This window comes from Natator depressus, chromosome 3 (genome assembly GCF_965152275.1).
Source record: "Natator depressus isolate rNatDep1 chromosome 3, rNatDep2.hap1, whole genome shotgun sequence".
Taxonomy (NCBI): domain Eukaryota; kingdom Metazoa; phylum Chordata; order Testudines; family Cheloniidae; genus Natator; species Natator depressus.
The window spans coordinates 3,600,632-3,622,050 of record NC_134236.1 but is presented as its reverse complement, the minus strand read 5'-3'; the positions used below and the strand labels follow the sequence as shown (position 1 = coordinate 3,622,050).

The following is a 21,419-nucleotide window of genomic DNA, read 5'->3' as shown; positions in this document are numbered from 1 at the left end:
TCTCCTCCATCCCTCCGTGAAATCAATGGCCTGCTAAAGCCAGTTTTGAGTTCTATCCTTGAGGTTTTGAGTTCTACCCTTGATGGGGCCATTCTGTTTCTCGCAAAGCCACCCCCTTTGTTGATTTTAATTCCCTGTAAGGAAACCCTGTAAGCCATGTTGTCGGCCGCCCCTACCTCCGTCAGAGCAATGGCAAACAATCGTTTCGCGCCCTTTTCCCTGGATTGCCCGAGGAGGAGCAGACGCCATAGCACAGCAAGCACGGAGCCCGTTCAGCTCACCGCAGCAGTTATGACCATTGTAAACACCTTGCGTGTTATCGTGTAGATTATGCAGAACAAGCACCTGAAAAACCAGGCGAGGAGGCAATGGAAGCGCGGTGATGAGGACATGAACACACTTTTCTCTGAAACCGCGTTCCCCCGCAATTTGGAGACCATGGTGTTAATGGGGCAGGCTCATGACGTGGAACGCCGATTCTGGGCCCGGGAAACAAGCACAGACCGGTGGGACCACACAGTGTTGCGAGTCTGGGATGATTCCCAGCGGCTCCGAAACTTTCGCATGCGTAAGGGCACTTTCATGGAACTTTGTGAGTTGCTTTTCCCTGCCCTGAAGCGCAAGAATACCAAGATGAGAGCAGCCCTCACAGTTCACAAGCGAGTGGCAATAGCCCTGAGGAAGCTTGCAACACCAGACAGCTATCGGTCAGTCGGTAATCAAATTGGAGTGGGCAAATCTACTGTGGGGGTTGCTGTGATGCAAGTAGCCAACACAATCATTGAGCAGCTGCTATCAAAGGTAGCGACTTTGGGAAATGTGCAGGTCATAGTGGATAGCTTTGCTGCAATGGGATTCCCTAACCGTGGTGGGGCTATAGATGGAACCCATATCCCTATCTTGGCACCGGACCACGAGGGCAGCCAGTACATAAACCGCAAGGGGTACTTTTCAATGGTGCTGCAAGCACTGGTGGATCACAAGGGACGTTTCACCAACATCAACGTGGGATGGCCGGGAAAGGTTCATGACGCTCACGTCTTCAGGAACTCTGGTCTGTTTAAACGGCTGCAGGAAGGGATTTACTGCCGAGACCAGAAAATAACTGTTGGGGACGTTGAAATGCCTATAGTTATCCTTGGGGACCCAGCCTATCCCTTAATGCCCTGACTCATGAAGCCGTACACAGGCAGCCTGGACAGCAGTAAGGAGCTGTTCAACTATAGGCTGAGCAAGTGCAGAATGGTGGTAGAATGTGCATTTGGACGTTTAAAGGGTCGCTAGCGCAGTTTACTGACTCGCTCAGACCTCAGCGAAAACAATATTCCCATTGTTATTGCTGCTTGCTGTGTGCTCCACAATCTCTGTCAGAGTAAGGGGGAGACGTTTATGGCGGGGTGGGAGGTTGAGGCAAATCGCCTGGCTGCTGGTTACGCGCAGCCAGACACCAGGGCGGTTAGAAGAGCACAGGAGGGCGCGGCAGACATCAGAGAAGCTTTGAAAACAAGTTTCATGACTGGCCAGGCTACGGTGTGAAAGTTCTCTTTGTTTCTCCTTGATGAAACCCCCCGCCCCTTGGTTCACTCTACTTCCCTGTAAGCTAACCACCCTCCCTCTTCCCTTCGATCACAGCTTGCTTGCAAAGGAAATAAAGTCACTATCGTTTAAAAAACATGTATTTTTAATTAATAGATTATAAAAATAGGGAGATGACTCACAAGGTAGCCCGGGTGGGGTGTGGGAGGAGGGTAGGAGGGAAGGAAAAGGGCACTTTAAAACTTGTTGAATGCCAGCCTTCTGGGGTGGAGTGGTTGGGTGCCCGGAGCCTCCCTCCACCCCCCCGCATTCTTGGGTGTCTGGGTGAGGAGGCTATGGAACTTGGGGAGGAGGGAGTGCGGTTAAACAGGGGCTGCAGCAGCAGTCTGTGATCCTGCTGCCGTTCATGAACCTCCACCAGACGCCAGAGCATGTCCGTTTGATCCCGCAGTAGCCACAGCATTGCCTCATGCCTCCTCTGATCTTCCTGCCACCACCTCTCCTCACGTTCATTGGCCACCATCCTGTACTCTGCTACTGTGTCCCTCCACACATTCGGCTGAGCTCTGTCAGTGCCGGACGACTGCATGAGCTCAGAGAACATGTCATTGCGCGTGCGTTTTTTTCACCGCCTTATCTGAGAGAGCCTTTGGGACGGAGGAGGGAAGCTTGAAACATTTGCAGCTGCGGGAGGAAAAAAAGGGAGTGAAGTGTTTAAAAAGATACATTTTACAGAACAATGGCTATACTCTTTCACAGTGAACAACACTATTCACATTACTTAGCACATGTGATTTTGCATCTTATATTGAGTGCCTGCAGCTTTGGTGTTAGAGATCACGCATGCAGGGCCGGGCAACAGAATTTGGCTTGCAGGCAGCCAAGGTGAGCCATAGTCTTTCAGCTTCTGCAACCTTCATAACAGCAGCGCCCTCCTCTCCCATACCAAGCAAAGCCCGTTGAGTTGGCCATTTACAGCTGCGGTTTTCCTGTTAACGTGCAGCAGCAGAAACCAAACTACCCCCCTCCATCCAATTCTCTGGGATGATCGCTTTTCCCCTCCCCCCACCACCTGGTTGGTATCAGGGAAGATCCCTGCTAGCCAAATGCGAACAGCTCAGGGCCAATGCCCACCCACCCCCCACCGCCTGCAGCGTGGCTAACTGCGGGGAGAATTTCTTTTCAGCCACAGGCAAACAGCCCAGTAGGAACGGGCACCTCTGAATGTCCCCTTAATCAAATTCCCCTATTTCAACCAGGTTACCATGAATGATATCACTCTCCTGAGGATAACACAGAGAGAGAAAGAACGGATGTTGCTTGAATGCCAGCAAACACCGGGACCATACGCTGCCAGGCTTTGTCATCCAATGATACCAGATTACTTCCTACTAGCATGGCGTGGTAAAGTGTCCTACCATGGAGGACGGAATAAGGCTGCTCTCCCCAGAAACCTTCTGCAAAGGCTTTTAGAGTACGTCCAGGAGAGCTTCATGGAGATGTCGCTGGAGGATTTCCGCTCCATTCCCAGACACGTTAACAGACTTTTCCAGTAGTATTATTGGCCACGAATACATCCCAAGTCCTCAGGGCTACTTAATCATTAAAAAACACTTGCTTTTATAACATGTATTATATTTAAAAAGGTACACTCACCAGAGGTCCCTTCTCCGGCTTCGTTGGGTTGGGAGGGTATTTCAGTCACGGTGATAAAAAGATCCTGGCTGTCAGGGAGAATGGTGTGCTGTGTGCTCTCCCCAAGCTCGTCCTCCTCCTCCTCATCTTCCCCATCTTCAAAATCCTCAGGCATGGCGGAGAGTACCCCATCATCGGAGTCCACGGACAGGGGTGGGGTAGTGGTAGCCGCCCCCCCTAGAATCACATGCAACTCAGCGCAGAAGCAGTATGTCTGGGGCTCTGTCCCGGAGCGTCCGTTTGATTCTTTGGTTTTCTGGTATGCTTGTCTGAGCTCCTTAGGTTTCACTCGGCACTGTGATGCGGCCCTGCTGTAGCTTCTGTCCCTCATGGCCTCGGAGATTTTTTGAAATGTTTTGGCATTTCATCTTTTGGAACATAGTTCTGATAGCATGGATTCCTCTCCCCATACAGCAATCAGATCCAGTACCTCCCGTTCGGTCCACGCTGGAGCTCTTTTTCGATTCTGGGACTGCACGGTGACCTGTGCTGATGAGCTCGCCTGGCTAAACAGGAAATGAGATTCAAAAGTTCCCGGGGCTTTTCCTGTACACCTGGCCAGTGCATCCGAGTTCGGGGTGCTGTCCAGAGCGGTCACAATGTGGGATAGCTCCTGGAGGCCAATAGCTATCTTGCATACCTTCGAATTCTGTCCACACTAACCCTAATTCAAAATGGCAATGTCGATTTCAGCGCTAATCCCCTCATTGAGGAGGAGTACAGAAATCTGTTTTAAGAGCCCTTTATGTCGAAAAAATGGCTTCGTTGTGTGGACGGGTGCAGGGTTAATTCGGATTTAACGCTGCTAAAACCGACAAACTCGTAGTGTAGACCAGGCCTCAGAAGAACATCGCAAAAGAAGGGGCTACATTTTGTTTTAATTTTAGAAAATATTTGCTTTTGAGGGTTATTGATCCAAGAGTGCTTGGTTGTTTCCATATTCAAAAGAGCTGGGTCATTATCATGTATAGACGGGAACAATACAGTCATAGACTTTAAGGTCAGAAGGGACCATTATGATCGTCTAGTCTGACCTCCTGCACAACACAGGCCACAGAATCTCACCCACCCACCCCTGTAATAAACCCCTAACCTATGTCTGAGCTACTGAAGTCCTCAAATTGTGGTTTAAAGACTTCAAGGTGCAGAGAATCCTCCAGCAAGTGACCCCGTGCCCCACGCTGCAGAGGAAGGTGAAAAACCTCCAGGGCCTCTGCCACTCTGCCCTGGAGGAAAATTCCTTCCCGACCCCAAATATGGCGATCAGCTAAACCCTGAACATGTGGGCAAGACTCATGAGCCAGATACTACAGAGAATTCTTTCCTGCGTAACTCAGATCCCACCCCATCTAACATCCCATCACAGGTCACTCGGCATATTTACCACTAATAGTCAAACGGCAATTAATTGCCAAAATTAGGCTATCCCGTAATACCATCCCCTCCATAAACTTATCAAGCTTAGTCCTGAAACCAGATATGTCTTTTGCCCTCACTGCTCCCCGTCAAAGGCTATTCCAGAACTACACTCCTCGGATGGTTAGAAACCTTTGTCTAATTTCAAGTCTAAACTTCCTGATGGCCAGTTTATATCCATTTGTTCTTGGGTCCACATTGGGACTGAGCTTGAATAATTCCTCTCCCTCCCTGGTATTTATCCCTCTGATATATTTGTAGACAGCAATCATATCTCCCCTCAGCCTTCTTTTGGTTAGGCTAAACAAGCCAAGCTCCTTGAGTCTCCTTTCATAAGACAAGTTTTCCATTCCTCGGATCATCCTAGTAGCCCTTCTCTGTACCCGTTCCAGTTTGAATTCATCCTTCTTAAACATGGGAGACCAGAACTGCACACAGCATTCCAGATGAGGTCTCACCACTCCCTTGTATAAACGGTACTAACACCTCCTTATCTCCACTGGAAATACCTCGCCTGATGCATCCCAAGACCGCATTCGCTTTTTTCACGGCCATATTGTTATACCAAGAAAATAAAAACCAGCAGGATCTCATTAAAGGGACAAGGCAAAATGCCACATTTATTGTAAATATAATAAAAATATATATTAAAAAAACCTCACACTGTCGCGTCACTACTTATTCCTTACTTATCTATAGATATACACATTCATTCATACAAGTTCTGCATAGGGGTTATAGTTAGCAGCCTAGAAGTTGCTCATGACAGAGTACTGGCCAGGTAGCCTGTAGACGAGAGTGGAGCCTCTGAGTGAGAGAGTGGAGAGTGATGACCTCCTGAGGTCCCTTCCAACCCTGAGATTCTATGATTCTAGGTCATATTCTAGGCCAATCTCATTATTTATAATATTTTTGGGGGAGGAGGGATAGCTCAGTGGTTTGAGCATTGGCCTGCTAAACCCAGGGTTGTGAGTTCAATCCATTTGGGATCTGGGGCAAAAATTGGGGATTGGTCCTGCTTTGAGCGGGGGTTGGACTAGATGACCTCCTGAGGTCCCTTCCAACCCTGATATTCTATATTCTATGAACTGGAGACTCAAAGTTCTCAGTTCTTAGAGTCCATTTTTATAGGAATTTATGCCTACGCCAGTCCATGGAAATTGCTTCATCACATTGTTAGTCATGACGGCTCCAGGACAGCTGTCAGGTGCTCATCAGCTTTCTTCATCCTTTGAATCGTTCGGGTGGATTCCAGTTTGCCCTCCGGGGGTTCTCTGGTTGTTTCCACCTGGCGCCTTCTTCAGCCGATTGACACCGAATTCCTAGGCTAGCACTTCCCTGATTATTCAAAACCAATCATTCATTCACATACATTCTTTACTTTTGATAAAAACACACTTATCATTTCACTGAGTATTGTTATTTATTTGAGACTCCCTGTCTCTTAACATTCCTTTAATCTTTCTAATATAGAGGTGTTATATTATTTGTGACTCCCTGTCTTTTAACATTCTTTTTTAACATTCCTGATACAAACTATAGGGGGTGGGAGTCTTGATGTGATATTTCTATGAGCGCCGCGCCAATTAATGGCTTTACGCGGTTGTTGTTACAAAAAACATGTCAATCTCCATTACAAAGTATCAGTTTACAGAGTAGAGTCAATTGAGCAGATCCATTTGAGAAAGTAAAGTTAATTGAGTGGTTTACGTTCATAAGCATCAATCTCAATAACAAGCAAGAGCAAGTATCAACTCAGAGAGAGTAGAGTCAATTGAGCGGTTTAAGTTTATAAGTGTCAATCTCAGTAACAAGGTATCAGTTTACAAACAAAAGTATCAGTTTAGAGAGAGAGTAGAGTTAATTGAGCGGTTTAGGTTTGCAAGTGTCCATCTTAATCACATAGTACCGTTTAGAGTTAATTAACGACTTACAGGTACTTAGAGTCAATTGACGGTTTGCAAGCTTTAACACAGACACCGTCAACACCTATGGAGAGCCGCAAATCCATATTGCAGAATTACAATTATTTCAAATAGGACAATTACAAATATTATAAACAGAATTACAAATATTAAAAATATGCCTACAATATCACATTGAAGGCTCATAGTCATCCTGTGATAAACCAATACTCCGAGGTCCTTCTCCTCCTCTGTTACTTCCAACTGACGAGTCCCCAGTTTATAACCAAAATTCTTGTTATTAATCCCTAAATGCATGACCTTACACTTCTCACTATTAAATTTCATCCTATTACTATTACTCCAGTTTACAAGGTCATCCAGATCCTCCTGTATGATCGCCCGGTCCTTCTCTATATTGGCAATACCTCCCAGCTTTCTATCATCCGCAAACTTTATTAGCACACTCCCACTTTTTGTGCCGAGCTCAGTAATAAAAAGATTAACTAAGACTGGTCCCAAAACCGATCCCTGAGGAACTCCACTGGTAACCTCCCTCCACCCTGACAGTTCACCTTTCAGCTGATATTCTTAGCTAAATAAAGTTTTCTTATGATAGTGATATTGTGCAATACAGAGAAACTGTTAAATGCTTACTGTTTCCAGTCCGCTCTTACATTATTTTAAAAAATACATATAGGTTTACAAGGCAGGTGTGGGGGGCAGGACTTGGCCCTGTTCTGGGCACCACCAAATATGATACAAACCTGGCGCCCAGGCCTGTGAATAAATTGTATTTACAGTTTCTAACACCAATTCTGGAGGAATTCTCTATAACAGAAGTTAGCAACCTATGGCACACGTGCCAAAGGCAGCACGCGAGCTGATTTTCCGTGGCACTCTGCTGCTGGTCTGGGGTCCCGGCCGCCGGCCCCTTGCCAGCCAGGGTCCCAGCCGCCGGCCCTGCTCAGCCCCGCTGCTGGCCTGGAGTCCCGGCCATCAGCCCCGCTCAGCCCGCTGACGGCCTGGGATACCAGCCGCCAATCCCCTGCCAGCCAGGGTCCTGGCCGCCAGCCCTGCTCAGCCCGCTGCCAGCCTGGGATACCAGCCAGGGGCTCTGCTCCTGGCCTCAGCCCGGAGCTCTGCAGCCGCCCCCAGCTGTGGGCCACTGGCCCTAGCCTGGGGCAGTGAGGGGTCCAGACAGGGACAAGAGGGGGCGCAACTCAGCACCCCTACCTTAAAAAGGCAGAAGGGATACATTGTGCTTCCAATGAAATCTAAGAGGAACTTTACTGCTTAAAACCCCTGCATGGCACAACAAAGGGGGAAGATATAGTGGGAAGTTTTGTAAACCATTTTGAAGAACAAGGAGTTGACATCAGAAAAATATTTTGTGTGACAACAGATGGTGCTCCGGCCATGGTCGGGTGACAGAAGGGATTTGTAAAGTTACCTGAAGATCAAATTGCCTGCCCGACAGTCAAATTTCACTGTATACATCCATCAAGAAAACCTGTGTGCTAAAATTTCTAATTCAGAGCTTAATAATGTAATGAATACAGTGGCGCAAATTGTGAATTTCCTTGTTGCTTGATCTGCTTTGACTCCCAGACAGTTTCAAGCACACCTAGAGTATGTCTACACTACGGAATAAGGTCGAATTTATAGAAGTCGGTTTTTTAGAAATCGGTTTTATATATTCGAGTGTGTGTGTCCCCACAGAAGTGCATTAAGTGCATTAACTCGGCGGAGTGCTTCCACAGTACCGAGGCTAGAGTCGACTTCCAGAGCGTTGCACTGTGGGTAGCTATCCCACAGTTCCCGCAGTCTCCGCTACCCATTGGAATTCTGGGTTGAGATCCCAATGCCTGATGGGGCTGAAACATTGTCGCGGGTGGTTCTGGGTACATATCGTCAGGCCCCCCTCCCTCCCTCCCTCCGTGAAAGCAAGGGCAGACAATCGTTTCGCGCCTTTTTTCCTGAGTTACCTGTGTGGACGCCATACCACCGCAAGCATGGAGCCCGCTCAGGTAACCGTCACCGTATGTCTCCTGGGTGCTGGCAGACGCGGCACGGCATTGCTACACAGTAGCAGCAACCCATTGCCTTGTGGCAGCAGACGGTACAATACGACTGGTAGCCGTCCTCGTCATGTCCGAGGTACTCCTGGTCGCCTGTGTGAGGTCGATCAGGAGCGCCTGGGCAGACATGGGCGTAGGGACTAAATTTTTAGTGACTTGACCAGGTCATTCTCTTAAGTCCGGCAGTCAGTCCTATTGAACCGTCTTATGCTGAGCAGGCAGGCAATATGTCCTTCTGCACCGTCTGCTGCCAGCCTAAAATGTAAAAGATAGATGGAGTGGATCAAAACAAGAAATAGACCAGATTTGTTTTGTACTCATTTGCCTCCTCCCCCGTCTAGGGGACTCATTCCTCTAGGTCACACTGCAGTCACTCACAGGGAAGGTGCAGCGAGGTAAACCTAGCCATGTATCAATCAGAGGCCAGGCTAACCTCCTTGTTCCAATAAGAACAATAACTTAGGTGCACCATTTCTTCTTGGAACCCTCCGTGAAGTCAACCCTGTAAGCCGTGTCCTCAGTCGCCCCTCCCTGCGTCAGAGCAACGGCAAACAATCGTGCATCTGAGTTGAGAGTGCTGTCCAGAGCAGTCACAATGGAGCACTCTGATTCGGCTAAAACATTGTCGCGGGTGGTTCTGGGTACATATTGTCCGGCCCCCGTTCCCTCCCTCCCTCCGTGAAGGCAAGGGCAGACAATCGTTTCGCGCCTTTTTTCCTGAGTTACCTGTGCGGACGCCATACCACCGCAAGCATGGAGCCCGCTCAGGTAACCGTCACCGTATGTCTCCTGGGTGCTGGCAGACGCAGTACTGCATTGCTACACAGTAGCAGCAACCCATTGCCTTCTGGCAGCAGACGGTGCAGTATGACTGATAGCCGTCCTCGTCATGTCCGAGGTGATCCTGGCCACGTCGGCTGGGAGCGCCTGGGCAGACATGGGCGCAGGGACTAAATTTTTGGTGACTTGACCCGGTCATTCTCTTTAGTCCTGCAGTCAGTTGTATTGAACCGTCTAATGGTGAGCAGGCAGGCAATACGGATTGCTAGCAGTCGTATTGTACCATCTTCTGCCGGGCAGGCAAGAGATGACGATGGCTAGCAGTCGTACTGTGCCATCTTCTGCCGGGCAGGCAAGAGATGACGATGGCTAGCAATCGTACTGTGCCATCTTCTGCCAGGCAGGCAAGAGATGAGAATGGCTAGCAGTCGTACTGTACCATCTTCTGCCGAGCAGCCATGAGATGTGGATGGCATGCAGTCCTTCTGCACCGTCTGCTGCCAGCCAAAGATGTAAAAGATAGATGGAGTGGATCAAAACAAGAAATAGACCAGATTTGTTTTGTACTCATTTGCCTCCTCCCCTGTCTAGCGGACTCATTCCTCTAGGTCACACTGCAGTCACTCACAGAGAAGGTGCAGCGAGGTAAATCTAGCCATGTATCAATCAGAGGCCAGGCTAACCTCCTTGTTCCAATAAGAACAATAACTTAGGTGCACCATTTCTTATTGGAACCCTCCGTGAAGTCCTGCCTGAATTACTCCTTGATGTAAAGCCACCCCCTTTGTGGATTTTAGCTCCCTGAAGCCAACCCTGTAAGCCGTGTCCTCAGTCGCCCCTCCCTCCGTCAGAGCAACGGCAGACAATCATTCCGCGCCTTTTTTCTGTGCGGATGCCATACCAAGGCAAGCATGGAGTCCGCTCAGCTCACTTTGGCAATTAGGAGCACATTAAACACCACACGCATTATCCAGCAGTATATGCAGCACCAGAACCTGGCAAAGCAATACCGGGCGAGGAGGCGACGTCAGCGCGGTCACGTGAGTGATCAGGACATGGACACAGATTTCTCTGAAAGCATGGGCCCTGCCAATGCATGCATAATGGTGCTAATGGGGCAGGTTCATGCTGTGGAACGCCGATTCTGGGCTCGGGAAACAAGCACAGACTGGTGGGACCGCATAGTGTTGCAGGTCTGGGACGATTCCCAGTGGCTGCGAAACTTTCGCATGCGTAAGGGCACTTTCATGGAACTTTGTGACTTGCTTTCCCCTGCCCTCAAGCGCATGAATACCAAGATGAGAGCAGCCCTCACAGTTGAGAAGCGAGTGGCGATAGCCCTGTGGAAGCTTGCAACGCCAGACAGCTACCGGTCAGTTGGGAATCAATTTGGAGTGGGCAAATCTACTGTGGGGGCTGCTGTGATGCAAGTAGCCCACGCAATCAAAGATCTGCTGATATCAAGGGTAGTGACCCTGGGAAATGTGCAGGTCATAGTGGATGGCTTTGCTGCAATGGGATTCCCTAACTGTGGTGGGGCCATAGACGGAACCCATATCCCTATCTTGGCACCGGAGCACCAAGCCGCCGAGTACATAAACCGCAAGGGGTACTTTTCAATAGTGCTGCAAGCTCTGGTGGATCACAAGGGACGTTTCACCAACATCAACGTGGGATGGCCGGGAAAGGTACATGACGCTCGCATCTTCAGGAACTCTGGTCTGTTTCAAAAGCTTCAAGAAGGGACTTTATTCCCAGAGCAGAAAATAACTGTTGGTGATGTTGAAATGCCTATATGTATCCTTGGGGACCCAGCCTACCCCTTACTGCCATGGCTCATGAAGCCATACACAGGTAGCCTGGACAGTAGTCAGGAGCTGTTCAACTACAGGCTGAGCAAGTGCAGAATGGTGGTAGAATGTGCATTTGGACGTTTAAAGGCGCGCTGGCGCAGTTTACTGACTCGCTTAGACCTCAGCGAAACCAATCTTCCCACTGTTATTACTGCTTGCTGTGCGCTCCACAATATCTGTGAGAGTAAGGGGGAGACGTTTATGGCAGGGTGGGAGGTTGAGGCAAATCGCCTGGCTGCTGGTTACGCGCAGCCAGACACCAGGGCGGTTAGAAGAGCACAGGAGGGCGCGGTACGCATCAGAGTAGCTTTGAAAACAAGTTTCATGACTGGCCAGGCTAGTGTGAAAGTTCTCTTTGTTTCTCCTTGATGAAACCCCCCGCCCCTTGGTTCACTCTATTTCCCTGTAAGCTAACCACCCTCCCCTCCTCCCTTCGATCACCGCTTGCAGAGGCAATAAAGTCATTGTTGCTTCACATTCATGCATTCTTTATTCATTCATCACACAAATAAGGGGATGACTACCAAGGTAGCCCAGGAGGGGTGGTGGAGGAGGGAACGAAAATGCCACACAGCACTTTCAAAGTTTACAACTTTAAAATTTATTGAATGCCAGCCTTCTTTTTTTGGGGCAATCCTCAGTGGTGGAGTGGCTGGTTGGCCGGAGGCCCCCCCACCGCGTTCTTGGGCGTCTGGGCGTGGAGGCTATGGAACTTGGGGAGGAGGGCGGTTGGTTACACAGGGGCTGTAGTGGCAGTCTGTGCTCCAGCTGCCTTTGCTGCAGCTCAACCATACACTGGAGCATACTGGTTTGGTCCTCCAGCAGCCTCAGCATTGAATCCTGCCTCCTCTCATCATGCTGCCGCCACATTTGAGCTTCAGCCCTGTCTTCAGCCCTCCACTTACTCTCTTCAGCCCGCCACCTCTCCTCCCGGTCATTTTGTGCTTTCCTGCACTCTGACATTATTTGCCTCCATGCATTCGTCTGTGCTCTGTCAGTGTGGGAGGACAGCGTGAGCTCGGAGAACATTTCATCTCGAGTGCATTTTTTTTTCTTTCTAATCTTCACTAGCCTCTGGGAAGGAGAAGATCCTGTGATCATTGAAACACATGCAGCTGGTGGAGGAAAAAAAAAGGGACAGCGGTATTTAAAAAGACACATTTTATAAAACAATGGCTACACTCTTTCAGGGTAAACCTTGCTGTTAACATTACATACATAGCACATGTGCTTTCGTTACAAGGTCGCATTTTGCCTCCCCCACCGCGTGGCTACCCCCTCAACCCTCCCCCCTCCCTGTGGCTAACAGCGGGGAACATTTCTGTTCAGCCGCAGGCAAACAGCCCAGCAGGAATGGGCTCCTCTGAGTGTCCCCTGAAGAAAAGCACCCTATTTCAACCAGGTGACCATGAATGATATCTCACTCTCCTGAGGATAACACAGAGAGATAAAGAACGGATGTTGTTTGAACGCCAGCAAACATACACTGCAATGCATTGTTGTACAATGATTCCCGAGTACGTGTTACTGGCCTGGAGTGGTAAAGTGTCCTACCATGAAGGACGCAATAAGTCTGCCCTCCCCAGAAACCTTTTGCAAAGGCTTTGGGAGTATATCCAGGAGAGCCGCGAATGCCAGGGCAAAGTAATCCTTTCACATGCTTGCTTTTAAACTATGTATAGTATTTTAAAAGGTACACTCACCGGAGGTCCCTTCTCCGCCTGCTGGGTCCAGGAGGCAGCCTTGGGTGGGTTCAGGGGGTACTGGCTCCAGGTCCAGGGTGAGAAACAGTTCCTGGCCGTCGGGAAAACCGGTTTCTCCGCTTGCTTGCTGTGAGCTATCTACAACCTCGTCATCATCATCATCTTCTTCGTCCCCAAAACCTGCTTCCGTGTTGCCTCCATCTCCATTGAAGGAGTCAAACAACACGGCTGGGGTAGTGGTGGCTGAACCCCCTAAAATGGCATGCAGCTCATCATAGAAGCGGCATGTTTGGGGCTCTGACCCGGAGCGGCCGTTCGCCTCTCTGGTTTTCTGGTAGGCTTGCCTCAGCTCCTTAAGTTTCATGAGGCACTGCTTCGAGTCCCTGTTATGGCCTCTGTCCTTCATGCCCTGGGAGATTCTGACAAAGGTTTTGGCATTTCGAAAACTGGAACGGAGTTCTGATAGCACGGATTCCTCTCCCCATACAGCGATCAGATCCCGTACCTCCCGTTCAGTCCATGCTGGAGCTCTTTTGCGATTCTGGGACTCCATCATGGTCACCTCTGCTGATGAGCTCTGCATGGTCACCTCTGCTGATGAGCTCTGCATGGTCACCTGCAGCTTGCCACGCTGGCCAAACAGGAAATGAGATTCAAAAGTTCGCGGTTCTTTTCCTGTCTACCTGGCCAGTGCATCTGAGTTGAGAGTGCTGTCCAGAGCGGTCACAATGGAGCACTCTGGGATAGCTCCCGGAGGCCAATACCGTCGAATTGTGTCTACAGTACCCCAAATTCGACCCGGCAAGGCCGATTTAAGCGCTAATCCACTTGTCAGGGGTGGAGTAAGGAAATCGATTTTAAGAGCCCTTTAAGTCGAAATAAAGGGCTTCATCGTGTGGACGGGTGCAGGTTTACATCGATTTAATGCTGCTAAATTCGACCTAAAGTCCTAGTGTAGAGCAGGGCCTAGAAGAGATGGACAGTGCTGACAATGACATTCCACTTCACAGCAACAGTCGGTGGCTAAGTCATGGCAAGATTTTGGTGCACTTTGTAAACGGTTTTCATGCAATCAAGGCCTTTTTGTCAGAAAAGGGACAAAACTACCCCGAACTGGATGATGACAAATGGCTGTGTAAGCTCATGTTTCTAACTGACATCACTGCTCACCTAAACGAACTCAACCTCTGTCTCCAGGGTGCAGGGCAAACGGTTCTGGATCTTTATGAAGCCTGGAAGGCATTTGTTGTAAAACTAGCAGTTTTTTCTTGGGATATTTGAACTTCGACTCTCCGCTACTTCCAACACATAAAAGTGCTATCGACACGTTGCACTGTCCGTGTCGATGAGATTAGAATGTACGTGCAAGAACTGGAATCAGAATTTTCTGACAGATTTCAAGATTTCCAGCGATTTGACCCAATGCTTTCTTTTCTAATTAAACCTGAAAAGTTCAACGAAAGCGACTTTATTTCAGTGGATGGGTGTTGAAGATTTCGAAATGCAGCTCATTCAGTTAAAGAGCTCAGAATTGTGGGCATCAAAGTTTGGAGATTTGCAGAGTGCATGTGAAGCTACCGAGAGAGATCATGGGGCCTCTATTCTGACCTGCTGGACGTCCCTGCCAGTGAAATTTAACTGTCTGAAGAAAATTGCGTTTGCAATGCTTTCAGCATTTGGATCCACATACCTGTGTGAACAGGTATTTTCACACATGAAATCTGTCCTCTGTCCCTCTCGGAGCCGGTTAACAACTGATCACTTAGAAGCCTGTGTGCAGCTTAAAGTATCCAAACATGTGCCTAGAAACTAGAAAACTCAGCAAGGAAAAGCAAGGGCAAGGATCACACTAAACTGATAAGATCTGCATTTTAATTTAATTTTAAATGAAGCTTCTTAAATATTTTAAAAACTTTACTTTCAGGGCTTTGGAGCGGAGCCCGGAGCTGGAGCCCGGAGCAGTGGAGCTGCAGGTTTTTGCCTGGAGCTGGAGCACAGCACCAAAGCCCTGTTTACTTTACATACAACAGTAGTTTAGTTATATAATACCAACTTATAGAGAGAGACCTTCTAAAAACGTTAAAATGTATCACTGGCACGCGAAACCTTAAATTACAGTGAATAAATGAAGACTTGGCACACCACTTCTAAAAGGCTGCCGACCCCTGCTCCAGAATCAACAAACTGTTCCAACTGTAAGCTGGTGGTAATGCCTTCAAGATGCTGGACACCCTCCAGTCTTTCTTTCCTACTCTTTTATCTGGAGTATTGTTTCCACAAGGATCGCTGTATCGGACGCTAAACTCCTTGAAGTCGATTTGAGTGACCCAGCCAGCCACTTGCTGCTGTGTGCGGTTAACTTCAGCGCCATGTTCACTATCGCTTTAGGAGATGCAAAGGTTGACAAAGCTGTTGAAGAGACTATAAAGACTAGATGCCGAGACTTCCTTCTTGAAGCCGCTAAACAAGTGCAGTCGAGACAGCAAATATTAATCTGTGGAACTCTATGTCAGTGTTCAGTCCATCCGTTGGCAAAACCTCAAGTAGGGAACATCTCCATGATGAAAATTTTCAAAGGTCACTTGGGGGCCTTTGATAACCAGTATCAAGCCATCAGCTGCCAGAAATGCAGGACAAACACACAGAGAGCAGTTCTGGGTGGAGGTTTACAATTTTGAAGCCAGCAGCGGTAAACGGTGCTTTAAAGAGCTAGCCCTGTTTGTGCTTTCCCTACTTGTCATGCCTCTGAGTAATGCTGATGTGGAACAAGTGTTCTCTCAGATGAACATAGTGAAGTCCAAGCACCGGAACAGGATGGGTCACAAGACTCTGAGCAGTATACTGCATATCCGGTACCAGTTAAGACACCTGGGGCCGTGCTGTAAGGATTTTGTTCCAACCCAGGATATGCTTCAACCATTTCACACGGGAATGTACTGAGGCAACAGATGATGAAGAAAACGAGGAAGTCCTATAACTGAAGTTGGCGTTCCATCACTCTAGGCATCCTTGCTGATCTCCCATAGTTTGCTCTTCCCTTCCTGCACACCCCGGTGCGAGCATGCAAGGGGGAAAAGTCCAGGGGCAGTGATGGGGGAGGCTTGCCTGGCGGGGTGGCCAGGGTATGTGAAACGAATATTAAAGATTGGTACTCTACCTTGTTTGCTAAAATGGATTCCCTAAAGACCCAGTTAGCCATCAAAGTCTGTCTAAACATAAGCTTGTACAGGATTTTCTTTGGCAAGTATGATTTTTAGAGAGATTCTTTACTGAAACATTTAATAGATGTTATGTTTATGGAATAGTGCATTAAAATTCAGCTACGGGTCAGAGTATTTTCACAAACTAGGTAAGGATTGCTGTTTGGTAATGTCTATGTTCTTGTATTTTTAAAAGCCTGGTATCGCCGGAGGAGCACTGATTGTTTGGTCCAGAACAAGCGATGCTGGAGTAAGGGGACGAGAAGAAGGTTCCCCACCGAGGCTCACCTGGCGGGGCAAACAGGGTACCAACTGAAATGGGACTGGCTTGTTTTGGGCTTGTTTTGAAAGGCAGTTCGGCTTTATTATCTTGTGAGACTTGGCAACCCTTGGCAAAGACCGAACGATAATTTCCCACTGGAGAGCATGACTGGCTCTCAGTTGCGCAACCCTCTGCCGTGCGCATGTGCACAGAGCTAAAAAGCTTTAAAAGACCACTTTCGGTTTCGAACATGCCCAGGCAAAGACCTGACAGCCAACAGTATAGTACTCCTGAGCATTTGCAGTAAAGGAAGGGGTGACAGGTCACTAGTTAAGCCTCTCGCTGGTCAGAACCACTCATACCAGTCACACGTTGTTTTACAGGTCAGACCCGTCCATCAGAATGCTGAGGTAAGGGTCAAGATGGCGCCCGTGCGAGTGAGGTAACCGCAGCTATAGGAAGGTACAGAGAGAGAGAAAAGGCCAGCTGCCGGCAGCACCACTTTCGGAGTCCAGAAGCTGCATCTGAGAAGAAGGGAGCCGTGCAGGAAGAGACAGCAAGAGAATCATAGAATCATAGAAGATCAGGGTTGGAAGGGACCTCAGGAGGTCATCTAGTTCAACCCCCTGCTCAAAGCAGGACCATTCCCAATTAAATCATCCCAGCCAGGGCTTTGTCAAGCCTGACCTTAAAAATATCTAAGGAAGAAGATTCCACCACCTCCCTAGGTAACGCATTCCAGTGCTTTACCACCCTCCTAGTGAAAAAGTTTTTCCTAATATGCAACCTAAACCTCCTCCCTGCAACTTGAGACCATTACTCCTTGTTCTGTCATCTGCCACCACTGAGAACAGTCTAGATCCATCCTCTTTGGAACCCCCTTTCAGGTAGTTGAAAGCAGCTATTAAATCCCCCCTCATTCTTCTCTTCTGCAGACTAAACAATCCCAGTTCCCTCAGCCTCTCCTCACAAGTCATGTGTTCCAGTCCCCTAATCATTTTTGTTGCCCTCCGCTGGACTCTTTCCAATTTTTCCACATCCTTCTTGTAGTGTGGGGCCCAAAACTGGACACAGTACTCCAGATGAGGCCTCACCAGTGTTGAATAGAGGGGAACGACCATGTCCCTCGATCTGCTGGCAGTGCCCCTACTTATACATCCCAAAATGCCATTGGCCTTCTTGGCAACAAGGGCACACTGCTGACTCATATCCAGCTTCTCGTCCACTGTAACCCCTAGGTCCTTTTCTGCAGAACCGCTGCTGAGCCATTCGGTCCTTAGTCTGTAGCGGTGCATGGAGAAACCAAAGACAAACTGCTGCAGAGACAGAAAAGAAAGCTGGAGCGGAACAGACTGACCAGAAGCTTTTTATAGCACAAGTTTATTTTGTTGGGTCATGTGACTTCCAGTATGACTGATTTCCTGTCCTGTTTTCAACAATTCCTTTGCATTTGATCCACCAATGCGGATTGCTTTTTGCTGCACTTACCTTGCCTGTGAATCCAGCCCTCAGTGCCCCATGTTCACACGTCATTGCCTGTATGTAGAAGCGGATTCACAAATATCCAGTAAGTGTACTGTATGGTGTCATCTTACATCCTTCCCCGGGGCAAAAATCTCCTGCAACTATGAAGGCTTGGGCTCATGAGCAGTGACCGCAGAACTTTTGGCTGCGCAAGGCCACATTCCTGCATCTGTGCAGGAAAAACTCACCAAAATAAAACCTGCACTGACAATGGAGAAGCAAATATAGACTGCACTATGGGGACCTGCAACGCCAGATTCTTATTGGTCAATCAGCGGTCTCTCTCCTAAACCAAGGTGGAATGGATTTCTTTAATGGAAGTAGTCAGAACATATTGTTAAAGATCATTTCATGTGCAATGCCCTATTAACACCTCTGCAGTCACAGAACAACAAAGTAGCGTTACTGGGTTTCAGACTCTTGTCTCTTACAACTTTCTTACGTTTCCATAGCAATATTTCTGAGTAAGGCTAAGTTTTCATAGAATCACAGAAGTTTAGGGTTGGAAGAACCATCAAGAGGTCATCTAGTCCAGGGGTCTGAAACGCAAATGACCACGAGGGCCACATGAGGACTAGTTCATTGGCCCGAGGGCCGCATCACTGACACCCCCCATCGCTGCCCCCAGCCCTGTCCCCACTCCACCCCTTCCATGAGGCCCTGCCCCCGCCCCGCCTCTTCCCACCCCTTCCCTGCCCCCATTCCAACCCCTTCCCCTAAGTCCCCACCCCAACTCCGCCCCCCCCGCCCCCAGAGGGTGCAGGAGGGGTGCAGGGTGTGGCAGGGGCTCAGGGCAGGGAGTTGAGGTGCAGGGTGTGGCAGGGGGCTCAGGGCAGGGGGTTGGGGTGGGGTGAGGGGTGCGGCAGGAGGTCAGGGTGCAGCAGGGGGCTCAGGGCAGGGAGTTGGGGTGGGGTGAGGGGTGCGGCAGGAGGTCAGGGTGCAGCAGGGGGCTCAGGGCAGGGAGTTGGGGTGCGGGGTGCAGGAGGCATTCAGGCTCTGGCCCGGCATTGCTTACCTAGAGCGGCTCTGGGGTGGCAGCGGCGCGCACCAGGGCCAGGGCAGACTCCCTGCCCGCCCGCCCTGGCTCTGTCCCCACGCCACTCTGGGAAGCAGCTGGAACCATGTCCCTGCGGCTCCTGGCGGGGAGCCACAGGGCTCCATGCGCTGCTTGCCGCTCCTCCAGGTACCTCACCGAAGCTCCCATTGGCCACGGTTCCCCGTTCCTGGCCAACAGGAGCTGCGGGGGGGGGGGGGGTGGTGCCTGGAAGCCAGGGCAACACACAAAGAGTCCTCTGCCCCTCCCCGGCCACAGGGACGTGATGCCAGCCGCTTCAGGGAGCAGCGCAGGGCTCGTGGGGCCACGGGGGGCAATCCTGCTGGCCGGATGCGGCCCACGGGCTGTAGTTTGCCCACCCCTGGCTTGGAGGTAGGCCAGGGGGGCGGCACGCAGGAAATAGCCTCACGGGCTGCGTGTTTGAGACCCCTGATCTAGTCCAACCCCCTGCTCAAAGCAGGACCAACACCAACTAAATCATCCCAGCCTGGGCTTTGTCAAGACGGACCTTAAAAACCTCTAAGGGCCACACTAGGACCCAGAGTGTAGAAAATTGTGTTTGCTGCTGGTGCATCTGGATTCTCTCTGCTCGAGACGCACAGAGAGGGGGGAGTGCTGGGCTGGAGGAAGGAGGGCACAAGAGCCAGAACGGGCAGGCAGGAGAAGAGGGGAGAGGGAATCACAGAAAGCAGCTGGAGCTGCAGGGAGAGAGAGGAGGAGGAGCCTCTTCTGTACCTCGCTAGCCCCCCAGGAGCCTGGACTGTTAACTCCAGCTTCTCAGGGAGCTTCCTGTGTCCTGCTGCTTCCCTGAACCCACTTGAGGAGAACAGGCCGTCAGCTGAAGTAGTAGGAGCCAGTTAGGCCCTTAAGACACTGACATCTTCCCTCGCTCAGGCCCTGCTCCCAGCCTGCCTATTTGTCCCCTTCAACTGAGTGTTGAGAGCCACTATTGCTGGCACAGAACAGCAGCCAGGAGTGAAAGAAGAAAACGCCCCCCTGGGGCAGCATTCAGAAAAAGCAAGCAAGCAAAGGAAGCTTTCCTGTCTAAGCAGGAAGGCGCTCTCCTGAGATACATAGACACAAATGTTCACGGTGAGCCTTCCGGCCCCAGGGAGGATGTGAGTGGTGAGGAGATGCCTGATCTTCCAGTTAGTCAGAGTGCAGGTGACCTGGCAGCTGCTGCAGCATCCATATCTCCATCTCCAATGGAAGTCACCATGCGCACTCCTGAAGAAGAGTGTAGATCAGAGAAGAGTGTGGTGGAGGTGCAAGAAACAGCTGCTGCTGAGTTTAGTTCCTTAAGTCGAGATGATCCAGGACTGTGGACCCACTTGAGCAGTAGCCTGAGGCACCTCCTTGTACTGCACGGGCCACAGCAAGTGAAAAACTTCATGTTCCCCAAAGACAATGAAAATAGAAGTTTCCATCCAACACATTACTGGCGTGAAATCCCCAATGGGGACAAAGTGCAGAGGCCATGGCTTATGTACTCAAAAACCCAGAATGCTGCATACTGTTTTTGTTGCAAACTCTTCCAGTCTAATGTTCCAGCCACATTGGGTTCTACAGGAACAAAGGACTCGAAAAATCTGGCTAGAAATCTGGCATGCCATGAGAAGGGATGATTTAACTGGGAATTGGTCCTGCTTCGAGCAGGGGGTTGGACTAGATGACCTTCTGGGGTCCCTTCCAACCCTGATATTCTATGATTCTATGATTCTAAGGCAGCAAATCACCAGAGAGCATTCCACGGGTGGAAAGAGCTTGAGATGAGACTAAGTTTAAAGGCCACCATAGATCATCAGCATCAAGAGAAGATTCAGAGTCTCTTTACTGGCAAAATGTTCTGAAAAGGCTCGTTGCCATGGTGAGAATGTTTGCGACCCAACACCTAGCCCTGCGTGGCACTTCAGATCAGCTGTATGTGCCGAACAATGGAAACTTCCTTAAAACTGTGGAGCTGATGGCTGAGTTTGATGCTGTCGTCCAGGAGCATCTAAGAAGAGTCACCACCCAAGAAATGTACACACACCACTACCTTGGAAAAACCATTCAAAATGAGATCAGACACTTACTGGCAACAAAAGTCAAACAGAAGATTGTGGCAGATCTGAAGTCAGCAAGATATTACTCTGTTATCTGGACTGCGCACCTGACATCAGCCATACGGAACAAATGACTTCAATGGTGCGTTTTGTAACAACAACAGAACCTAGTGAAAGTGTCCCGGCAGTGGTGACTGTCAGAGCATTTTCTAGACTGTATTCACATTGATGATACTACAGGGGCTGGTGTGACCAATGTGCTTCTTAAAAAGCTGGAAGAGACGGGAATTGCGATGCCTGACATGAGAGGTCAGGGCTACGATAACGGTGCCAACATGAGAGGAAAGAACAGAGCAGTGCAGACAC

At 49.5% G+C, this 21,419-nt stretch overlaps 1 pseudogene; it reads right to left on the bottom strand.

The window, feature by feature from the left end:
- Positions 1–13,521, bottom strand: part of LOC141984057 (uncharacterized) — a 64,241-nt pseudogene extending 50,720 nt beyond the window's left edge.
- Between the last annotated feature and the right edge of the window lie 7,898 nt (positions 13,522–21,419).